This window comes from Salvelinus sp. IW2-2015, unplaced genomic scaffold (genome assembly GCF_002910315.2).
Source record: "Salvelinus sp. IW2-2015 unplaced genomic scaffold, ASM291031v2 Un_scaffold16612, whole genome shotgun sequence".
NCBI lineage: Eukaryota > Metazoa > Chordata > Actinopteri > Salmoniformes > Salmonidae > Salvelinus > Salvelinus sp. IW2-2015.
In genome coordinates this window covers 44,392-66,720 of record NW_019957672.1, presented here as the reverse complement: position 1 = coordinate 66,720, position 22,329 = coordinate 44,392, and the positions used below count along the sequence as shown (strand labels likewise).

The following is a 22,329-nucleotide window of genomic DNA, read 5'->3' as shown; positions in this document are numbered from 1 at the left end:
CATGGCAAACACAATATGTGGAAGGACAAGACACACCAGTTTACAATTGGCTCATTCATCCCCCTCCTCTCCCCTGTAACTATTCCCCAGGTCGTTGCTGCAAATGAGAACGTGTTCTCAGTCAACTTACCTGGTAAAATAACGGTAAAAAAAACAACAAAAAAAAACAACAAAAAAAACACACAAAAAAATCAGGTATTAGTCACTTTAATACACTAGTCACTTTAATAATGTCACTTTAAGAATGTTTACATATCTCACATTACTCATCTCATATGTATATAATGTATACTGTATCCTTCACTATCTATTCTTTACTATCTATTGCATCTCAGCCGCTCTGTCATTGCTCATCCATATATTTTATACTTATATATTCTCATCCCATTCCTTTACTAGATTGTGTGTATTAGGTTTTGTTGTGGAATTGTTAGATATTACCTGTTAGATACTGCTGCACTGTCGGATCTAGAAGCATACGCATTTCGCTACACTCGCAATAACATCTGCTAACCATGTGTATGTGACCAATAAAATTGGGTTTGATATTTGATATTGTATATTATCTTCTCTTTTAAATGTGTCCCTATAACCACTGGGATCAGATAACTACCGTTGAGATGACTTCGACTTTCCATTTACTGTAGGGCTATGGAAAAAAAAATATATACAGTATATAACAAAATCGAGTCGCAATTCAACAGCTCAGACACAAGAGGTATGTGGCAGGGTCTACAGTCAATCACGGATTACAAAAAGAAAACCAGCCCCGTCGCGGACCAGGATGTCTTGCTCCCAGACAGGCTAAACAACTTTTTTGCCCGCTTTGAGGACAATACAGTGCCACTGACACGGCCCCCTACCAAAACCTGCGGGCTCTCCTTCACTGCAGCCGAGGTGAGTAAAACAGGTTAACACGTGTAACCCTCGCAAGGCTGCAGGCCCAGACGGCATTCCCAGCCGCGTCCTCAAGCATGCGCAGACCAGCTGGGCTGTGTGTTTACGGACATATTCAATCAATCCTTATCCCAGTCTGCTGTTCCCACATGCTTCAAGAGGGCCACCATTGTTCCTGTTCCAAGAAAGCTAATAACTGAGCTAACGACTACCGCACCGTAGCACTCACTTCCGTCATCATGAAGTGCTTTGAGAGACTAGTCAAGGACCATATCACCTCCACCCTACCGGACACCCTAGACCCACTCCAATTTGCTTACCGACCCAATAGGTCACAGACGACGCAATCGCAACCACACTGCACACTGCCCTAACCCATCTGGACAAGAGGAATACCCATGTGAGAATGCTGTTCATCGATTACAGCTCAGCATTTAACACCATAGTACCCTCCAAACTCGTCATCAAGCTCGAGACCCTGGGTCTCGACCCCGCCCTGTGCAACTGGGTCCTGGACTTCCTGACGGCCGCCCCCAGGTGGTGAGGGTAGGTAACAACATCTCCACCCCGCTGATCCTCAACACTGGGGCCCCACAAGGTGCGTTCTGAGCCCTCTCCTGTACTCCCTGTTCACCCACGACTGCGTGGCCATGCACGCCTCCAACTCAATCATCAAGTTTGCGGATGACACTACAGTGGTAGGCTTGATTACCACAACGACGAGACGGCCTACAGGGAGGAGGTGAGGGCCCTCGGAGTGTGGTGTCAGGAAAATAACCTCACACTCAACGTCAACAAAACAAAGGAGATGATTGTGGACTTCAGGAAACAGCAGAGGGAGCACCCCCTATCCACATCGAGGGTCAGTAGTGGAGAAGGTGGAAAGTTTTAAGTTCCTCGGTGTACACATCACGGACAAACTGAATTGGTCCACCCACACAGACAGCGTTGTGAAGACCTCAGGAGGCTGAAGAAATTCGGCTTGTCACCAAAAGCACTCACAAACTTCTACAGATGCACAATCGAGAGCATCCTGTCGGCTGTATCACCGCCTGGTACGGCAACTGCTCCGCCACAAACCGTAAAGGCTCTCCAGAGGGTAGTGAGGTCTGCAGAACGCATCACCAGGGGCAAACTACCTGCCTCCAGGACACCTACACCACCGATGTCACAGGAAGGCCATAAAGATCATCAAGGACAACAACCACCCAAGCCATGCCTGTTCACCCCGCTATCATCCAGAAGGCGAGGTCAGTACAGGTGCATCAAAGCAGGGACCGAGAGACTGAAAAACAGCTTCTATCTCAAGGCCATCAGACTGTTAAACAGCCACCACTAACATTTAGCGGCCGCTGCCAACATACTGACTCAACTCCAGCACTTTAAAAATGGGAATTGATGGAAATTATGTAAAAATGTACCACTAGCCACTTTAAGCAATGCCACTTAATACAATGTTTACATACCCTACATTACCCATCTCATATGTATATACTGTACTCTATATCATCACCATGCCTTGCCATCTTTATGCAATACATGTACCACTAGCCACTTTTAAACTATGCCACTTTATGTTTACATACCCTACAGTACTCATCTCATACGTATATACCGTACTCTATACCATCTACTGCATCTGCCATGCCGTTCTGTACCACCACTCATTCATATATCTTTATGTACATATTCTTTATCCCTTTACACTTGTGTGTGTGTGTGTAAGGTAGTAGTTGTGGAATTGTTAGGTTAGATTACTGTTGGTTATTACTGCATTGTCGGAACTAGAAGCACAAGCATTTCGCTACACTCGCATTAACATCTGCTAACCATGTGTATGTGACTAATAAAATTTGATTTGATTTGATTTGATTTGATTTATAATAATTAATTCCGGCACATGGGAACTAGCCTACTGACGTCCACAAACAGAATACGGTCTGAACAAACATGACTGCGTTCAACGTTCTATCTGCTCCGGTTACATGGTATGGTTTATCTTAGCTCAAATGGGAACAATACACCAGTCAGTCGAGTCAAAACTCTAAAAGCCCCGTTTCTGTGCTGTTGAAAAGTTTGAGATGTCGGCTAGAGAAATTCCATAATTTGGTGTTTTGTTGATGGTGGAAAACAAGTTCTCAGGCATCTCTCCAAATCTCACATAAATGTTCAATTAGGTTGAAATCTGGTGACTGAGGCAGCAATGGCATATGGTTTACATTGTTTTAATGCCTATCAAACCATTCAATGACCACTCATGCACTGTGGATGGGGGCATAGCCATGGTAGCCAAAATAATAGCCTGCCCAGCATTTTTATACGTGACCCTAAGCATGATGGGATGTTAATTGCTTCATTAACTCAGGAACCACACTTGTGTGGAAGCACCTGCTTCAATATACTTTGTATCCCTCATTTACTCAAGTGTTTCCATTATGTTTCCATTATTTTGGCATCAGTGATAGTCAAGCTTGAAAAGATATTGTAAGTCGCTCTGGATAAGAGTGTCTGCTAAATTATTTAAATGTAAGGTTCAGTGGAAAGATTACAACATAAGTTCAAATGCATAATTATTGTTATCTTTACTAACACAACTACAATAGTTACCTTACTGCACATTTATTTGATCAATATTGGACATTTCATTTGATTACAGGATAAATAGCCCATTGATTAACATTTAAAAACTGTATAACCGGTTTTAAAAGGATACCATCATTAGATCAATGAATATAGGCCTATATAACACCAAGCATATATCTTTATCTGGCTACAAAAATAATAAAAATAAATTATAACTTTGTTAAAGATACAACACAAACAACCAGCACACAGTAACTTGGGGCGTATCTGAGGGTGAATGAAGGGTGTAGCTAAATCTTTAAATCAAGTGTAGTGGAAATTCACCACTAAGGACTCAAACTCACTGTAAATGAATGAATCTTTATTATCACGGCCTGAGAGGTTCACAAACTCAATCCAAGCTTGATGAAAACTCTGACAAGGGCGTTCCCTCTCAGTTCTTATTTACTGCTACACAAACAAGTCATACAAGCATGATTTACATTTTTCATTATTAACGTTGGTTCCTGCACATGACTGATTGAAACCTCACAAGGCTTCTTCTCTCAAAGCTAGGATCTTGAAACTGAGATACTTCTTTTGGTTCCCAGAACAATGTTCTGGGCGTACTGCTAATTGGTCTGAGGAGGAGGTCAAAATCACCTGCACGAACCAAGATACAGTGAGAGGAGATACTGTTCACAATTCTTCAGACAATACAATTGTCCCTCACACAAGTGTAAGTCATATGGTCATATGAGTTATGTCAGGTGATTTTCTTAATTTTTTTGTTTTTGACTACTTCACTTACAATCCAGTAAATTTATACATGCCCTTTATAACTAAAAGCTTCCCATGCAGCATAGTTGTCAGAAGAGGTAGTTGTCAGAACTGTTTGCTGAATACAATCAGAGTTTGAAACAAATTTGATCACAAGGTAAAAGTTCAGTTTATTATTTTCATTTAAAGAGGACCAATATAAAAGGAACTTAATATGTTGGGAAAGTCCTTGTTTGGTGTATGTCCCACAAAAAAACATTCAAATGAGATCCTGAAGGCAAATCCTCAGTTTGACCAGAGAGGGGTCGTGTAACACATCAGACAAGTTACATTGTGGGAGTTGTAGTTTTTCATATACTACCATTAGCATCCTGCAGATCCTCCCTGATAGCATTCAGCTCCAACAGGCCCTCATGCAGCACCTGAGCTACCTGCCTAATCATCAACACCATCATTTTCTTAAACCCCTTCTTCAGCTCAGGAATCCTTAGTAAAGTATTTATCCACTCTCTTGAAGATACCCCTGAGGGCCACAGCGGCTCCTTCTGTGATCTCTGTGGCCCTCGACACCGACCATCTGAGCGGCCCTCTGGACCTCCCAGTCCCCAGAGTACTGCTGGGTCTCTCTAAACATTCTGCTATAGCAGTAGGCCTGTGTTCTTATCAAATAATTAGTATCTCTAAGAGGAAATACTGTGTCTGATTGTCCTTCACCGTCTTGTCTTCATCTGATGGCAGCTCATCCCATTCTGAGAGACATGACAATCACCAGATTACAAACTGTGTGTGTCCTTGCGTGTGTTTGTTTGTGTATGTGGATGCACGTTTTGTGTAAAGTGTAAAGAAACTAATGTAGTGTCACACACAGGCATACATACACAGTATAAATACATGAAGCACCTTGGAGTCTCTGCAAGGTGTGTATCCATGAGCACCTTTTGGTTCATCGTGGGAACTCTACAAGAAAAATATTTTCAGCGTCATACAGACATTTAAAAATGGCATGAATACAGAAGCATGTGCACATTCGGTTTTCCTTCCTTACATTTTCGAGGCTGATTGCGAACCCTCTGTGAGGCACAAACTTATTTTGACCCGATTACTTCTCTTCTGGAGATGGAAAAGGTCTCAATGATAGACGTTTTATCCATTCTTTTGCAAGACCAAACCATACAAAATGGCAATCAACTTCCTTAAAGTGTTAACGCATGAGAAGAAAACATACAAATCCACCTGTCCATTCATGTTCTTCCTCCTCTTCAGAGTTCTTATCCAAACCCGCAGCCTGTTAAACCAGAAAACAAATGTGGTGTTCCACAGGGATCAATGTTAGCACCCCAATTTTGTCATCACAACATTTATGCAATAGAATCTGTATAAATTTGAATGCGTCTTTCAGAATTACAAACAACCAAGAACTATAAGTATAAAGAAGATAGGTACCTGTTTGCAGTCTTCCATCCCATTCTGTTCTTCAAATTCATTCTCCTGCCGATAGGAAACCTGCTACTTCTGAGGAAAGTAATCTAGAAAGCCCTCCTGGAAAACATACCACAGGAATGTGTCAACACTGATTTTGCACACCGATATATTGCTCTTTTTCTTTACAAACATACACAGACATGAAAAATATGCCTTTGATCTATATTAAGGCAAATGTAGGCCTGAAGCTTTTTCAAGACACTCAGCTGAAAATGTTTCGTAAAGAACAACAAGAGAGAAAGATTGTCTCTAACAAATAATTACATGATAAAGAACACACCAGTCATTCTTTAATAACTCTTACCTGCGATGCACAGTGGGCATTTTTAAATTTAATGATTTGTTCTGTTGAGGGGAAAGGAAGTACCAACTATTACGATACTAGAGAACAAACTGACTTTAAAACTATCTGGTTAACAGGTATGAAAAGAAGAAATAGTGGTTTGTTCAGCTCCAATTCTCCTTATCTTCATCATCAGCAGAGAAGACATCACTTCCTGTGGGAAGTCTTCCTCCAGAAAGCCCTCCTAGAAAACATATAGAACGTCATTAATACTGTATAAACACAACAAGTCATTGTATATTAATCTGGACAGTATAGAAGAGATATGTTCATTCATCCTATAGAAACAAAGAGTGGAAGACATGTTTCCCAGTACCATTCGCTTACAGTTCTTCTACACGTCCCCCATCAGTCTGCTGCCATCTGAGGGAAGAAGGGAGAGAGGGAAATGGGGGGAGCGAGACAGCGGAAGAGAGAGAGAGCGGATGTGCGAGGAACAGAAATATCATCTACCTTCACTCCTTCAGTATCAACTGACCTTCACTATGCACACATTTCAGATAAACTGTGAAGTGATGACCTTACTTTCATTGACTCCCTCCTACCGTAAGCCTCAGCTTGCCAGACTGAAGAGGGGAAAGATAATCAATCAAACAGTTATTAATGAACTTTAAGGCTAGTCAATGAAAAATAAGTTTGTTGAATAAATGATAGTAGCATGGGTAGGAATGTGGCAAAGAGTTTATCATTTAATGCACACAATGAACATGTAGTAAAGCCATTAAATAAGTATGTTTCTTACAGGTTTCCAGTTAGGATTGAGCTCAGGATGGTCTCCAGGCCAATCCTCCACGTACTGCTCCTGTTTTGGGTTCCACAAAGTTACCCCAGTTCAGTTACCCCAGGGTGGCAGGTAGCCTAGTGTTAAGTGTTGGGCAAGTAACCGAAAGGTCGCTGGTTCGAATACCCTAGTTGACAATGCGGAAAATCTGTTGATGTTCCCTTGAGCAAGGCACTTGACCTTAATTTGCTCTAGGGGTGCCGTACTTCTATGGCTGACTTTGTAAAACAACACATTTCACTGCACCTATCTGGCGTGTGACAATAAAATATATTTCTTTCTTTCTGCAGTACACACAGCAATAAGACAGTCAAAGATAAAAGTTCACCAATGTTTCTGTCCATGTTGACCATTCAGTAGTGAGAGAGGGACAAACACAATGGTGATATTGCTTCTGATGACAGTGGTGGCGTCCGTACATGACTTGATAGCTTGGGTAATCTTTTTCGAAGGAGACGGTTTGGGAGGTCCGTTGGGGGTCTTCACCTGAGAGTTCACAACAGCATGTCATTATTTGCAGTGAAAGAAATACAGTTCACATTAGAAATAAACAAGAGTCTGAAGATGTAAGAAAGGAGACCTGTAAATTACTGTAACAGGGGCGAACCATTGGAAGTCTGTGTGGGGGACATGGATGTGGCTTGAGCATACCATGTTTTAGGGCAGTAAGGGTAGGTTGAAGAACATCACGTTTGGTTCTGTGAGGGGTCGTCAGGAACATGTCATACTGTTTTATCAGAGGGGGTTGCAAGGCTGGAATCCTTTGTGTTCAATCACCTACCCTGAAACTAGGAACATAAAGTTCATAGCTCTGAAGGAATGTCAACAGACAACAATGCCATGCCAACACAGTTCCTGAGCTACATTTGAAATAAACCTCTACATAAACTGTTCACATACTGTAACGACTTCTGCCGAAGTCGGTTCCTCTCCTTGTCCGGTCGGTGTTCAGTGGGCGACGTCACCGGTCTTCTAGCCATCACCGATCCATTTTTCATTTTCCATTTGTTTTGTCTTGTTTTCCCACACACCTGGTTTCAACTCCCTCATTAGATGTTGTGTATTTAACCCTCTGTTTCCCCCATTTCCTTGTCCGGAATTGTTTATTGTAAGTGCCTGTGCACATGTTTGCTGGTGCGCAACGGGTTTTGTACCCATGTGTTTGTTATTTTGTATGCCGGTGGTTTTGACATTAAACTGCTCCGGCTATTACCAAGTTCTGCTCTCCTGCGTCTGACTTCCCTGCCACCAGTTACGCACCCCTTACACATCATTACCTACATTACTTTGTGGGCAACTACCTGACAACAAGCTTCATACTATAACTTCAAGGTATGAAATAGTCACATTTATTTTAGGGCACAAGAGGTGAGAAGAGTTGAACAGGTGTATTGAATAACCAACCCGTCCAGATTTACTCACCAGTCTGCTCTCCACCAAAAACCCCTCCACGGCCTCACACTGGCCATTCCCTCACCATTTCCCTTGCCATGTTCCCTCGCCATGTGTTGTCATGTGTTGCTGCCTTGCTATGTTGTTGTCTTAGGCCTCTCTTTATGTAGTGCTGTGTTGTCTCGCTTGTTGTGTTTTGTCCCATATTTATATTGTATTTTTATAAAAAAATTATCCCAGGCCCCCGTCCCCGCAGGAGGCCTTTTGCCTTTAGGTAGGCCGTCATTGTAAATAAGAATTGGTTCTTAACTGACTTGCCTAGTTAAATAAAGATTAAATAAAATAATTAAAATCTCCTCCGTATCCTGACAGAGAAAGAAGTAAAAATCTAAACACAAGTCAAGGAAGTTTGATCTTCTTGTTGTAAAAGTTGACGTTCTCTTATTCAACTGAAATCATGTTTTCAAGACAGGGATTTAGAATTATTCAACAGTTTAACGATTTGTGATTTGACACAAACACACGTCGTTAACAATTTCATGGCATCACTGGCATGCAAACAGTGAAATTAGTTTTGATCTTAATATGGTTGTTGTCTTGATATTCAATCCAGTAAGGTATTTTTATGCACTATAATAAATGAGGTATTCTTCTGAACGTGCTTGTTACTAAACTACACTGAACAAAAATATAAACACAACATGTAAAGTGTTTGTCCCATGTTTCATGGTCGCAGAAATGTTTCATACCCACAAAATGTGTATTTCTCTCAAATTTGGTGCACGCATTTGTATAAATCCCTGTTAGTGAGCATTTCTCCTTTGCTAAAATAATCCATCCACTTGACAGGTGTGGCATATCAAGGAGATGATTAAACAGCATGAACATTACACAGGTGCACTGGGGACAACAAAAGGCCACTAAAATGTGCAGTTTCCTCACACAACACAATGCCACAGATGTCTCAAGGGTTGAGGTAGCGTGTATTTGGCATGCTCACTGCAGGAATGTCCACCAAGGCTTTTGCCAGAGAATTGAATGTTAATTTCATCATCTCTAGCAGCTAACCAGTGTCTACACATGTGAAAACAACACATTTATATGATCAGTGGTTAAAAAGATGAGAATTAAGATCATAAAAAATGCTTCTCTGTGACATCACAGGGTAGGGTTAGAAAGTAAAGAACTGTGATTTTCAAAACCTGTCATGAGTTTCTAGCCCAATGGAGGGTATTTTATTGATCCCACGTCACTGTGAATCTCAAAGTGTTTGAATATCACTGCTTTTAAAATGTTTTCACTTTTGAACTTCATATTTCTTTGCAAAAAAAAATGTTCTGTAGATAATGGAAATGAGGTTGGAAAGTGGAGTTGTCCTTTAAAGAGGAATGCCTTTAAAAAGCAACAAATCCCTTTAAAAATGTCCTATGTTGCTTCGATATGAGTCTGAAAAAGTTATTGGGTGTCAAAATTGACTACAAAGTGTAAAATAGGACAATTTTGTATATAAAGTCAGTCTGGGCTGAAACGGAGTATGGAGCATCCATGCGTCACAACGGGTAAATGAAGGTCGGGTTTTGATTACTGCAGTGATTGCTCTCTATCCAATAGCATAGACAGTGTGACAGACCTGCTCAGCAGCTCCGACTGTTTACATAAGACAACACGTCACACATTTTTTACTTTAGAAACACTGCACCGAACACCTTAATTAGATTTAAAATTTCACAACTAAAACATTCTTGAGTTATCTTAGATTCATTCTGGGGATTTTGAGGAAGTGAAATAGGCTCATTACCAAAATGCCGAATCGGTTAGGAAACACACCTCCAAGACTGAAATCTTTTTTTTCTAATGAGCAACATAAAAACACATGTGACAATCTACATATTCAGAGCCTTTTTAATGGTCCTGTGCAGTCAAACACGTGATTTTTCTGTGTTTCAATATATTTCCACACTATGAGGCCACCTGGAATGTTTTGCCTGTTTTGGTGGGATGGAGTTTTGGCCTGCCTGGTGACATCTGCCTGCCTGGTGACATCACCAGTTGGTACATTAACCAAACCATTCAACTCATTCAAACTCTTTGGAGAAAATAAATTTTAAAACATAGCTGGTGATCTTGAAGTACCTTGCTGTAGTATTATTTTCATTAAAAATCCATTTTGCGGTGTTAGTTTAATCAGGTGTTATACATTATGATATCGCCCCATTGGGTTAAAAAGGCACTATGGCCAAGCTGTTGCTGCTTGAGTGAACACACTGCTCCCATTTCTCAATGCTGTGGTGTCTAAAAAGACTGCTTATGATATACAGGTGATCATTGATATATTGATATAGTGCTGTCGCTCTGTGGTGTTATGTGGTACTGCAGTTTTGGGGAGAAGAGACGAGAGTGAAAGTGAAAGATAAACTACAATTGCGCAGAGAACAAACACCAAACTGAGTGGAAAACGTGGTTACAATTTCCACATCTATTTCTCATCACTTTTCAACAACTAAGGTAAGAAAATGTGTACATTAAAGTAACAACATTTTTGATTAAGGTTAGAAAATGTTTAAATTATTATGGAATTTGTGAAATCTGGTTTTACATTTACACTTCCATTTAATTTAGCAGATGTTCCTATTCAGAGAGACTTACAGTTAATGCCTCCATTTTAAGATAACTTTTGGTGAGACAACCTCATATCACAGACAAAGAACATGTTCCCCGAATCAGGGTAACGGATTGTAACTGTAACTGTAATCCGTTGCATTACTAACAAAAATATTGCAATCAGATAACAGATACTTTTGAAAAAAATATATTATTATAATTTTTTTATAAACAGCAAATTTAGAAATTATGTTTGCGAAAAATGTATTTAACACCTTTCTTTTTTCTCAGTGTTATCCAAGATAGCAATGAAAAGAGTCAAAATTTTAAGTTTGTTCTGTCTGAGCGAGTCTGAGCGCAAGTCAGACATCAATACTATATGATGACAAATAAAATGTGTTTGATGGATCGAGGGAAAGAGCAGGAAAAGGCTTTTGTAGGCTACAGTCCAAGCAATGTCTTCCAATTGTTATCTGGCTTTTTCAAAGTCCCATTCTTGAAGATCAAGGACAATTAAATGAATTGGAACGACTGGAACTCTGGCAGACTTTGGTTTTTCATGTAGAGATATAGCCTCATTTTATTATTATCTGTGTAGAAAGCAATGGTTTAGAAGGAGCCTACATAACCAACCCATAAAGTAAATGCAATGTCCATTTATGGCCAGCTTTGTAAACTCTAAAATGTATTATCCTGCAATACATTTGTTCAATTGGAAATATACATTTTTGTATTCTTCAAATGCATCTTAAAGGGAAAGACATCTAAAAGTACATTACTGATTTGGGTTAATCCAAAAGTTACGTTACTGATTACAATTGTGGACAGGTAACTAGTAACTGTAAAGGATTACATTTAGAAAGTAACCCAACCCTGCCCCCAATAAAGTAGTTATTAGCAAAATCAGTGCTAGTAGGAAAAAGACAAGTGCCAGTGTTATTCTGTTAATTACACTGCTCAAAAAAATAAAGGAACACTTAAACAACACAATGTAAATCCAAGTCAATCACACTTCTGTGAAATCAAACTGTCCACTTAGGAAGCAACACTGATTGACAATAAATTTCACATGCTGTTGTGCAAATGGAATAGACAAAAAGATGGAAATTATAGGAACATTAGCAAGACACCCCCAATAAAGGAGTGGGTCTGGCAGGTGGCTGACACAGACCACTTTTCAGTTCCTATGCTTCCTGGCTGATGTTTTGGTCACTTTTGAATGCTGGCGGTGCTTTCACTCTAGTGGTAGCATGAGACGGAGTCTACAACCCACACAAGTGGCTCAGGTAGTGCAGCTCATCCAGGATGGCACATTCAATGCGAGCTGTGGCAAGAAGGTTTGCTGTGTCTGTCAGCGTAGTGTCCAGAGCATGGAGGAGCTACCAGGAGACATGCCAGTACATCAGGAGACGTGGAGGAGCCGTAGGAGGGCAACAACCCAGCAGCAGGACCGCTACCTCCGCCTTTGTGCAAGGAGGAGCACTGCCAGAGCCCTGTAAAATGACCTCCAGCAGGCCACAAATATGCATGTGTCTGCTCAAACGGTCAAAAACAGACTCCGATGAGGGTGGTATGAGGGCCCGACGTCCACAGGTGGGGTTGTGCTTACAGCCCAACACCGTGCAGGACTTGGCATTTCCCAGAGAACACCAAGATTGGCAAATTCGCCACTGGCGCCCTGTGCTCTTCACAGATGAAAGCAGGTTCACACTGAGCAATGATCCACTAATGTTTGTGACAGACGTGACAGAGTCTGGAGACGCCGTGGAGAACGTTCTGCTGCCTGCAACATCCTCCAGCATGACCGGTTTAGCGGTGGGTCAGTCATGGTGTGGGGTGGCATTTCTTTGTGGGGCCGCACAGCCCTCCATGTGCTCGCCAGAGGTAGCCTGACTGCCATTAGGTACCGAGATGAGATCCTCAGACCCCTTGTGAGACCATATGCTGACACATGGAAATAATAGGTCATTTTGCAGGGCTCTGGCAATGCTCCTCATTGCACAAAGGCGGAGGTAGCGGTCCTGCTGCTGGGTTGTTGCCCTCCTACGGCCTCCTCCACGTCTCCTGATGTACTGGCATGTCTCCTGGTAGCGCCTCCATGCTCTGGACACTACGCTGACAGACACAGCAAACCTTCTTGCCACAGCTCGCATTGATGTGCCATCCTGGATGAGCTGCACTACCTGAGCCACTTGTGTGGGTTGTAGACTCCGTCTCATGCTACCACGAGAGTGAAAGCACCGCCAGCATTCAAAAGTGACCAAAACATCAGCCAGGAAGCAGCCATGACCAGCCAGAGCCGTCAGCCAGCCATGACCAGCCAGAGCCGTCAGCCAGTCCGGAGCTGCCCCTCAGTCCGGAGCTGCCCTTCACGTCGGAGTTGCCCCTCAATCCGGAGTTGCCCCTCAATCCGGTGTTGCCCCTCAATCCGGTGTTGCCCCTCAATCCGGTGTTGCCCCTCAATCAGTGTTGCTTCCTAAGTGGACAGTTTGATTTCAAAGAAGTGTGATTGACTTGGAGTTACATTGTGTTGTTTAAGTGTTCCCTTTATTTTTTTGAGCAGTGTATTTTATTATTCATCTTAGATCTCTTGAAGCTATCCTCAGACAACCCTCAACTGTCATCACCTCTGGATGTTCTACTACCACCAGACCTGCAGTAATTCAGCTGAGTATGTTTTGACAGGAGTTTTACATTGGTCCTGTTGTGGGGAAATGACATAGGGTATATCATTCAATAGTGGATTTATGTGAGACTTTTACTATTTGCAATCGAGTCAGTTTTAGCTATCTTTATGAACAGTATGTATTTATGCATATCTGTGTGTGTGTGTGTGTGTGTGTGTGTGTGCGTGTGTGTGTGTGTGTGTGTAGTGATGGGGTAAGACATTTGTACTAGGCTAATGAGATATATATTATTTATTGAAATGACCTTTGAACACAGTAAATATAGCAGATTGTAACTTTAATATGACACCCCACTTACAGTTCCCCTTATTTGGTTTACTGTACCTCCCTAAAGTTGAGGTTTGCAGAAATTAGTGAAGAAATCGCCATTGAATAAAAAAAAATGAATGCTTGAAGATCGAATACAGGCTACCTGGAATGTTAGCCATTTTTGGTGGGATGGAGTTTTTGCCTGCTTGGTGATGTTACCAGGCAGTAAATTAGGTAGACCAATAAGAAAGAGAGTTCCAAACCTTTCTGCCAATAACAGCTAGTTTTCAGTTTCCCCCTCCACACTCAGACCACTCCCAGACATTCCTACCAAAATATTTGCTTGAGAAATTGCTCTTTGCTAAGAAGCCATTTTTGTATATTCTTGACCATTTTAATTTAAAACAATCACAGTAAGGTACTTAATTTTTACCCAAAAAGTATTTGATATTGAGATAAAAACAGCTACATCGGAACTTTATCTGAGATAGTTAGTTAAATTAGTTATTCAGTTACAAATGTTAATTTATTCATCAGAGTGGTTTGTGTCTTTCCTCTGGATAAATCTGTCTGACAACTTTTTCCCCCCAGAGTCTACTGAACTACGAAAGCTCAAAGACAACATCAACCCATTCAATAAACTCTTTGGAGTTAAATATTTACAAAAATGTACAGATGACTTTAAAAACATAGCTTGTGATCTTGCTCGATTCAGGGTCAATTCATAGGGGCAGCTGGTGGAGCTACCCTTCCTGGTTCCTTGAGGCCCCCACACCGGCCCTATGCAGCCGTTTCTATAGCAATATGAAATCAATTCTGGGTAACAATTAACTAACTTACTGTAATATTATTTTCATTAAAATGCTCAAAAATAGTTTTTTTATGTCACTTTTGCGGTGTTAGTTTAATCAGGTGTTATACATTATGATATCGCCCCATTGGGTTAAAAAGGCAGTATGGCCAAGCTGTTGCTGCTTGAGTGAACACACTACTCCCATTTCCCAATGCTGTGGTGCCTAAAAAGACTGCTTATGATATACAGGTGATCACAAGTCCATAATGTACTATGGTTTGTTCAAATAGCACCACAGGGTCCACACCAAAATACCTGTAATGAGAGAGAGAGAGAGCGAGAGAGAGAGGCACGCGCCCACACACCTAAACCAGACATAGAAAACACTGGATATATTGATACAGTGCTGTCCCTATGTGGTGTTATGTGGTACTGCAGTTTTGTGGAGGAGAAGGAGAGGAGAGTGAAAGTGAAAGATAAAGTACAATTGCACAGAAAACAAACACCCAACGGAGTGTAAAACGTGGTTATCATTTACAAATTCATTTATCATCACATTTCAACAACTAAGGTGAGAAAATGCTTATATTAATGTAGGAACATTTTTAATTAAGTTTAGAAAATGTTTAAATTATTATGGAATTTGTGAAATCTGGTTTTACATTTACACTTCCATTTAATTTGGCAGATGTTCCTATCCAGAGAGACTTACAGTTAATGCCTCCATTTTAAGATAACTTTTGGTGAGACAACCTCATATCACAGACAAAGAACATGTTCCCTCAATCAGGGTAACGGATTGTAACTGTAACTGTAATCCGTTGCATTACTAACAAAAATATTGCAATCAGATAACAGATACTTTTGAAAAAAATGTATTATTATAATTTTTTTATAAACATCAAATTTAGAAATTATGTTTGCAAAAAAAATATTTAACACCTTTCTTTTTTCTCAGTGTTATTCAAATAAGCAATGAAAAGAGTCACAATTTTAAGTTTGTTCCGTCAGCACAAGTCAGACATCACTACTATATGATGACAAACCAACTGTGTTTGATGGATCGAGGGAAAGAGCAGGAAAAGGCTTTTGTAGGCTACAGTCCAAGCTATGTCTTCCAGTGGTTATTTGTCTTTTTCCAAGTCCCATTCTTGAAGATCACGGAGAATTAAATGAATTGGAATGACTGGAAATCTGACAGACTTTGGTTTTTAATGTAGAGATATAGCCTCATTTTATTACTATCTGTAGTAGAAAGCAATGGTTTAGAAGGAGCCTACATAACCAACCCATAAAGTAAAATACAACATCCATTTATGGCCAGCTTTGTAAACTCTAAAATGTATTATCCTGCAATACATTTTGCTCAATTGGAAATATACATTTTTGTATTCTTCAAATGCATCTTGAAGGGAAAGTAATCTAAGTACATTACTTATTTGGGGTAATCCAAAAGTTACGTTACTGATTACAATTGTGGACAGGTAACTAGTAACTGTAAAGGATTACATTTAGAAAGTAACCCAACCCTGCCCCCAATAAAGTAGTTATCAACAAAGTCAATGCTATTAGGAAAAGACAAGTGGCAGTGTTATTCTGTTAATTATTTTATTATTCATCTTAGATCCCTTGAAGCTATTCTCAGACAACCCTCAACTGTCATCACCTCTGGATGTTCTACTACCACCAGACCTGCAGTAATTCAGCTGAGTATGTTTTGACAGGAGTTTATCATTGGTGCTGTTGTGGGGAAATGACATAGGGTTTATCATTCAATAATGTGTTTGACATTTACAATCGAGTCAGTTTTAGCTATCTAGATGAACAGCATGTATTTATGCACATGTCTGTGTCTGTGTGATGGGTTAACATATTTGTAGTAGGCTAATGAGATTGTTTATTGAAATGACCTTTGAACAGCAGTAACTATAGCGGATATTAACTTTAACACAACACCTGTAATGGAGATGAAGGGAGTCAGGAAGCAGGTGGTGAGTTTAACATAAACAAATATGGAGCGATACAAAAGAAGAGAAGCGTCTGACATGAAAACAGAACCAATTCTGCCTGGTGAGAAAAGCTACAGAGTACTAGATATAGGGATAGTAATCAGGGTAGTGTTGAAGTCCAGGTGTGCCTAATGAAAGGGCGCAGGTGTGCGTAATGATGGGCTGCCAGGACCGGCAACGTCGAGCTGGAGTAGACGTGACAGTACACCGACTAGGGGATGCCCCGAGGGCGAGGAGCGGGCCGGTCCAGTCGGCAAAGATAGAAATCTCAGATGATGTTGGATCTCGAATGTCGTCCACCGGTATCCAACACCGCTCCTCTGGACCGTACCCCTCCCAGTCCACCAGGTACTGGAGTCAACCCCCACGGTGTCGGGTGTCCAGGAGGGATCTGACGGCATAGGCGGGGCTTCCCTCATTGTCCAGGGGAGGTGGAGGGCTGTCGTGGTGTTTGGCCTCAGCAAGGGGACCGAGAACCACCGGCCTGAGGAGGGATCCGGTAGTTAGTGGGGAGCTGTATTCTAATCTATGTCACCTCTAACAAAACAGAGTGATAGATAAATGATAAGTAATCAAGGTAGTAATGAAGTCCAGGTTTAACAGATGGGGCGCAGGTGTACGTAATGATGGTTGCCAGCTGTGCGTAAAGGTGGGTTGCCAGGACCGGTGGTTAGTAAACCTGAAACGTTGAGCGGTGGAGCGAGAGTAGACGTGACAACATTATTGTGGGAAATAATTCAAAACTGCCCTGGCCTTCACCTCCCATAAATATAAAAACATATTCATATCTATACTGAACAAAAATATAAACACAACATTCAACAATTTCAACGATTTTACTGAGTTACAGTTAATATAAAAAAATCAGTCAATTCAAATTAATTCCTTAGGCCCTAATCAATGGATTTCAGATGACTGGGCAGGGGCACAACCATGGGTGGGCCTGGGAGAGCATAGGGCCACCCACTGGGGAGCCTTGCCCAGCCAATCAGAATGAGTTTTTCCCCACAAAAGGGCTTTATGATAGACGGAAATACTCCTCAGTTTCATCAGCTGTCCGTGTGGCTGGTCTCAGACGATCCTGCAGGTGAAGAAGCCGAATGTGGAATTCTCTCAAACAACGTTGGAGGCAGCTTATGGTAGAGAAATTAACACTTAATTCTCTGGCAACAACTCTGGTGGACATTCCTCCAGTCAGCATGCCAATTGCATGCTCCCTCAAAACTTGAGACATCTGTGGCATTGTGTTGTGTGACAAAACTGCAGATTTTAGAGTAGCCTTTTATTGTCCCCAACACAAGGTGCATCTCTGTAAAGATCATGCTATTTAATCAGCTTCTTGATTTAACACCTGTCAGGTGGATGGATTATCTTGGCAAAGGAGAAATGCTCACCAACAGGGATGTAAAAAGAATTGTGCAGAACATTTTAGAGAAAAAAGCATTTGGCCGAATGGAACATTCTTGGGATCTTTATTTCAGCTCATGAAACATGGGACCAACACTTTACATGTTACGTTTATTTTTGTTCAGTATAAATATGCAGCACTTATATACCTACAAATATACTATAAATAGCTACACTTTGATAACACTTAGGTCCACTAACATCATCCTGTCTAATGATTCATCCTTCGTGTTCTGTTTCTACAGCCTCTCCCTCTCCAGCACACAACTAAGATCTGCTGCTTCTGGTGAACCTTCTAAGAGGAAGACAATTAACAAAGTCAGAAATGGCAACTGCTGGAAACAGACGTAGCAAGGAAATTGGGCGTGATAGTGAGTAATATTTATTAACTTATTAAAGCGGTTTCACCCAGAGCAACCCACATAAAATAATAATAGTTTACTATATAATACTAGTGGTTAGAGCGTTGGGCCAGTAACTGAAAGGTTGCTGGATCGAATCCCCGAGCTGACAAGGTAAAAATCTGTCGTTCTGCCTCTGAACAAGGCAGTTAACCCACTGTTCCCTGGACGCCGAAGTTGTGGATGTCGAGTTAAGGCAGCCCCCCGCACCTCTCTGATTCAGAGGGGTTGGGTTAAATGCAGAAGACACATTTCAGTTGAAGGGATTCAGTTGTACAACTGACTAGGTATCCCCCTTTCCCTTCCCACCTATAGTACTTACCATAGAATTCTGTATTATTCTGTAGTAAACTGTAGTATACTGTACTCTGTACTATCCCTCTATCATGTAGTGCTTACTATATACTTTTGTAGTGTACTGTAGAATACTATACTACACTCGGATTTTAATTTGCTAACACATCATTTGCATATGTCCATTCCCCTCCCCGATATTCCAATTTGTGCGGCCCAAGAGGTTATAGAAAAGAGCAGAAGCGCTGAACCTAGCTGATCATACCCCAGTCCTGCCTACATACAGGTTATTGACAATCTGCTCTTTTAGTATTAGTCCAGTATGTTTCCTCAAGGAGAAAACCCCCAAAATATCAAATATAATTTAAAAAAGATAATGGAATAAAAGAAACAAAAACACTATTAGTAAATACTACAGTATACTACAGTAAATACTGCAGTATACTACATTCATATCTGCTAAAACACTACAGTAAATACTACAATATACTACATTCATATCTGCAAAAAACACTACAGTAAATACTACAGTATGTAAGTATAGTAATACTATTACAGTATACTATAGTATTTTTCATGTGGGAAGGCTTCAATTTTATCACGGGTTGTCAATAAAGCAGATTTTAAAGGCAATGTTACCATGTTCAGGGGGGTTTGCAGTCACGGTAAAATTATGCAGATATTGGCTCAGTCTGAATTTACCTTTAAATGGCGCATTGTATACAGGCATGACCGATTTGAGTCTGTCCCCAAGTTTCTTCCTGGTATACCATAAAACAGATTATGCTTCATGACATGACTACAAATATTTGGGATTTGAGATCAAATGTTTTGTATGAGGTGAACGTACAGAATGTCACCTTTTTATTTTCATACATCTGTTTTACCACTTAGAAATGAAACACTTTATGTATCTGTGGTCCTATATTTCTAGCACGCAATGACTCCATCAAGCTTGTGACTCTAGAAACGTGTTGGATGCATCTGCTGTTTGTTTTGGTTCAGATTATTTTGTGTCCCATAGAAATGAATGGTAAATAATGAATTGTGTTGTTTTGGAGTCACTTTAATTGTAAATTATAATATATGTTTCTTAACAATTCTACATTAATGTGGATGCTACCAAGATTACGGATAAACATGAATAAATCGTGAATAATGATGAGTTAGAAAGTTACAGAGGAACAAAGATCACACCCCCCAGACATGTTAACCTGTTCCTTTCTCACGCATCATTATTCACAACCAAAACAAACTGAAGATCAATCCAACAAGTTTGTAGAGTCACATGCTTGATGTATTCATTGCGTGCTAGGAATATGGGACCAAAATACAACACTTTTGACTACTTTAATACACTACAGTGAGTGTACAAAACATTAAGGACACCTTCCTAATATTGAGTTGCACCCCTTTTGCTCTCAGAACAGCCTCAATTCCTCAGGGCATGGACTCTACAAGGTGGCTAAAGTGTTCCACAGGGATGCTGGCCCATGTTGACTCCAATGCTTCCCACAATTGTGTCAAGTGCAGGGGTGGCAGGTAGCCTAGTGGTTTGAGTGTTGGACTAGTAACCGGAGCTGATCAAATCCCTGAGCTGACAAGGTAAAAATCTGTCGTTCTGCCCCTGAACAAAGCAGTTAACCCACTGTTCCTAGGCCTTCATTGAAAATAAGATTTTTTTCTTAACTGACTTGCCTAGTTAAATAAAGGTCAAATAAAAAGTTAGCTGGATGTCCTTTGGGTGATGAACAATTTTTGATTCACACAGGAAACTGTTGAGTATGAAAAACCCAGCAGTGTGCAGTTCTTGACACAAACTGATGTACCTATGGCAACAGCCTATGGCACCTACTACCATACTCTGTTCAAAGGCACTTAATTAAATAATTTGTCTGGCCCATTCACCCTCTGAATGGCACACCTACACAATCCATGTCTCAATTGTCTTAAAAAATATTCTTTAACCTGTCTCCTCCCCTTCATTTACACTGATTGAGTGGATTTAACAAGTGACATCAATAAGGGATCATAGCTTTTACCTGGTCAATCTATGGCATGGAAAAAGCAGGTGTTCCTAATGTTTTGTACAATCAGTGTATAAGTGAATTTTATCAAATACTTATGACACCTTCAATGCATTCCTTTCTAATCGGTAAAAAATATATGTATGAAAATACCTTCAAATAAAATGTGACATTCTGTACTGTTGCCTCATTTAATACATTTTATCTAAAATATAGTGCCAAATTAACAAACATTGTAGCTTCACTGTCCAAATAAATAAAGGGGAGTGTATGTGAACGCATAACTGAAACTTGGTTAAATTAAGATGTTTTTCAACATTAACTGAGATCAGAAGTAACCGGTAAATTAGGTATTCAATGATAAAATGTAATTGTTGGGTGGGTTGTGGGTTTCTGTTTTTCCTCTCAAAACACTGTCTGACAATTCTTTTTTTTCCAGTGTCAAAAAAACTAGGAAACCTCAAGCATGACATCAAGTCATTCAAGGAACTCTTTAAAAATAAAAAAACATCTTTACAAGAAATAGCAAATCACTTTAAATGGAAAGCTTCTGATATTAAAAAAATAAAGGACCAAGCTGCCATAAGGAGGAATGTTGGGGTTGGAATGGCGGTATATGCCAGCACAGTGGGATTAGGTCTATCTTTGTTTACTGGGGGCCTCTCCCTGCTCGTTGCAGGGGCAGTCGTGGGTGCAGTTGGTGGAGCTACTATCACTGCTTCTAACATCGTCAAGATGTTGTTAGAGAATGAAGGCCAAGTGAAAATGAAGAAAGGTGCAGAAGAATTCAATAACAGTATTCAACCAATTGTTGAATGCCTGAAAAAAATCCAAACAAATGTTCAAACATTGGAGGAATTGTCCTCCTCCACATCCATGGTAACTACACGTCTGAGTACAGCAGCAGAAGTAACCAGTCTGATGAAGAAAGTGGCTAAACTCATCATCCAGGTCCGTAGGAACGAGGCTCTTGAAAATGATTTCACTCGGATCATGGAATCAGCTGAACTGTGTCAGAAGACTATAGATGACTTTGAAACGTTGACAGAAGAATTCAACAAGGTGTCAGATTTCGCACAGGTGGTCAAACCTCTACTTTAACTTGGACAAATAATGGCAGAAATAGAAGAGAAATTGGGAACTAAGTGTGTTTGTCTATGTCCACTCAGTGCTCCATAATTTGTCAATTCAATGTCATTTATTATTTTAATTTTTGGATGAGATGACTTTCATGTCTATTCTCTTTTGTGAAATGTACATGTCACATTTCAAGTGAACTATTCATTTGACATTGTTGTTAAATTAATTTCAGTATATGAAAAATATTGTGAAGGGAGTATGGGAGAGCGAGAGGGAGACGGCGAGGGAGTAGGGGAGAGGAGGAGGGAGGGAGTAAGAGCAAGAGAGGGAGGGAAAGAGGGAGGGAGGAAGTATGGGAGAGAGGGAGGGTGTACGGGAGAGAGGGGGGGAGTAAGGATGTGAGAGCGGAGGAAAGAGAGAGACCAAGGAGGGAGCAACGGAGAAGAGGCGCGAGAGAGAGTTGTGATTGAATTAGAGAGAGAGGTTAGGAGAGAGGATAGAGATGAGTTGAGGGGAGAAGTGGAGGGAGTTGATCGAGTAAGAG

General features: G+C 40.6%; 1 long non-coding RNA gene across 1 annotated transcript; it reads left to right on the top strand.

The window, feature by feature from the left end:
• Positions 1–10,646: 10,646 nt before the first annotated feature.
• LOC112080956 (uncharacterized) lies at positions 10,647–22,031 on the top strand. The gene is made up of 5 exons (XR_002896266.2): positions 10,647–10,742; positions 13,424–13,509; positions 16,192–16,277; positions 18,229–18,354; positions 21,145–22,031. It is a non-coding gene; the product is annotated as an uncharacterized lncRNA (long non-coding RNA).
• Positions 22,032–22,329: the final 298 nt, after the last annotated feature.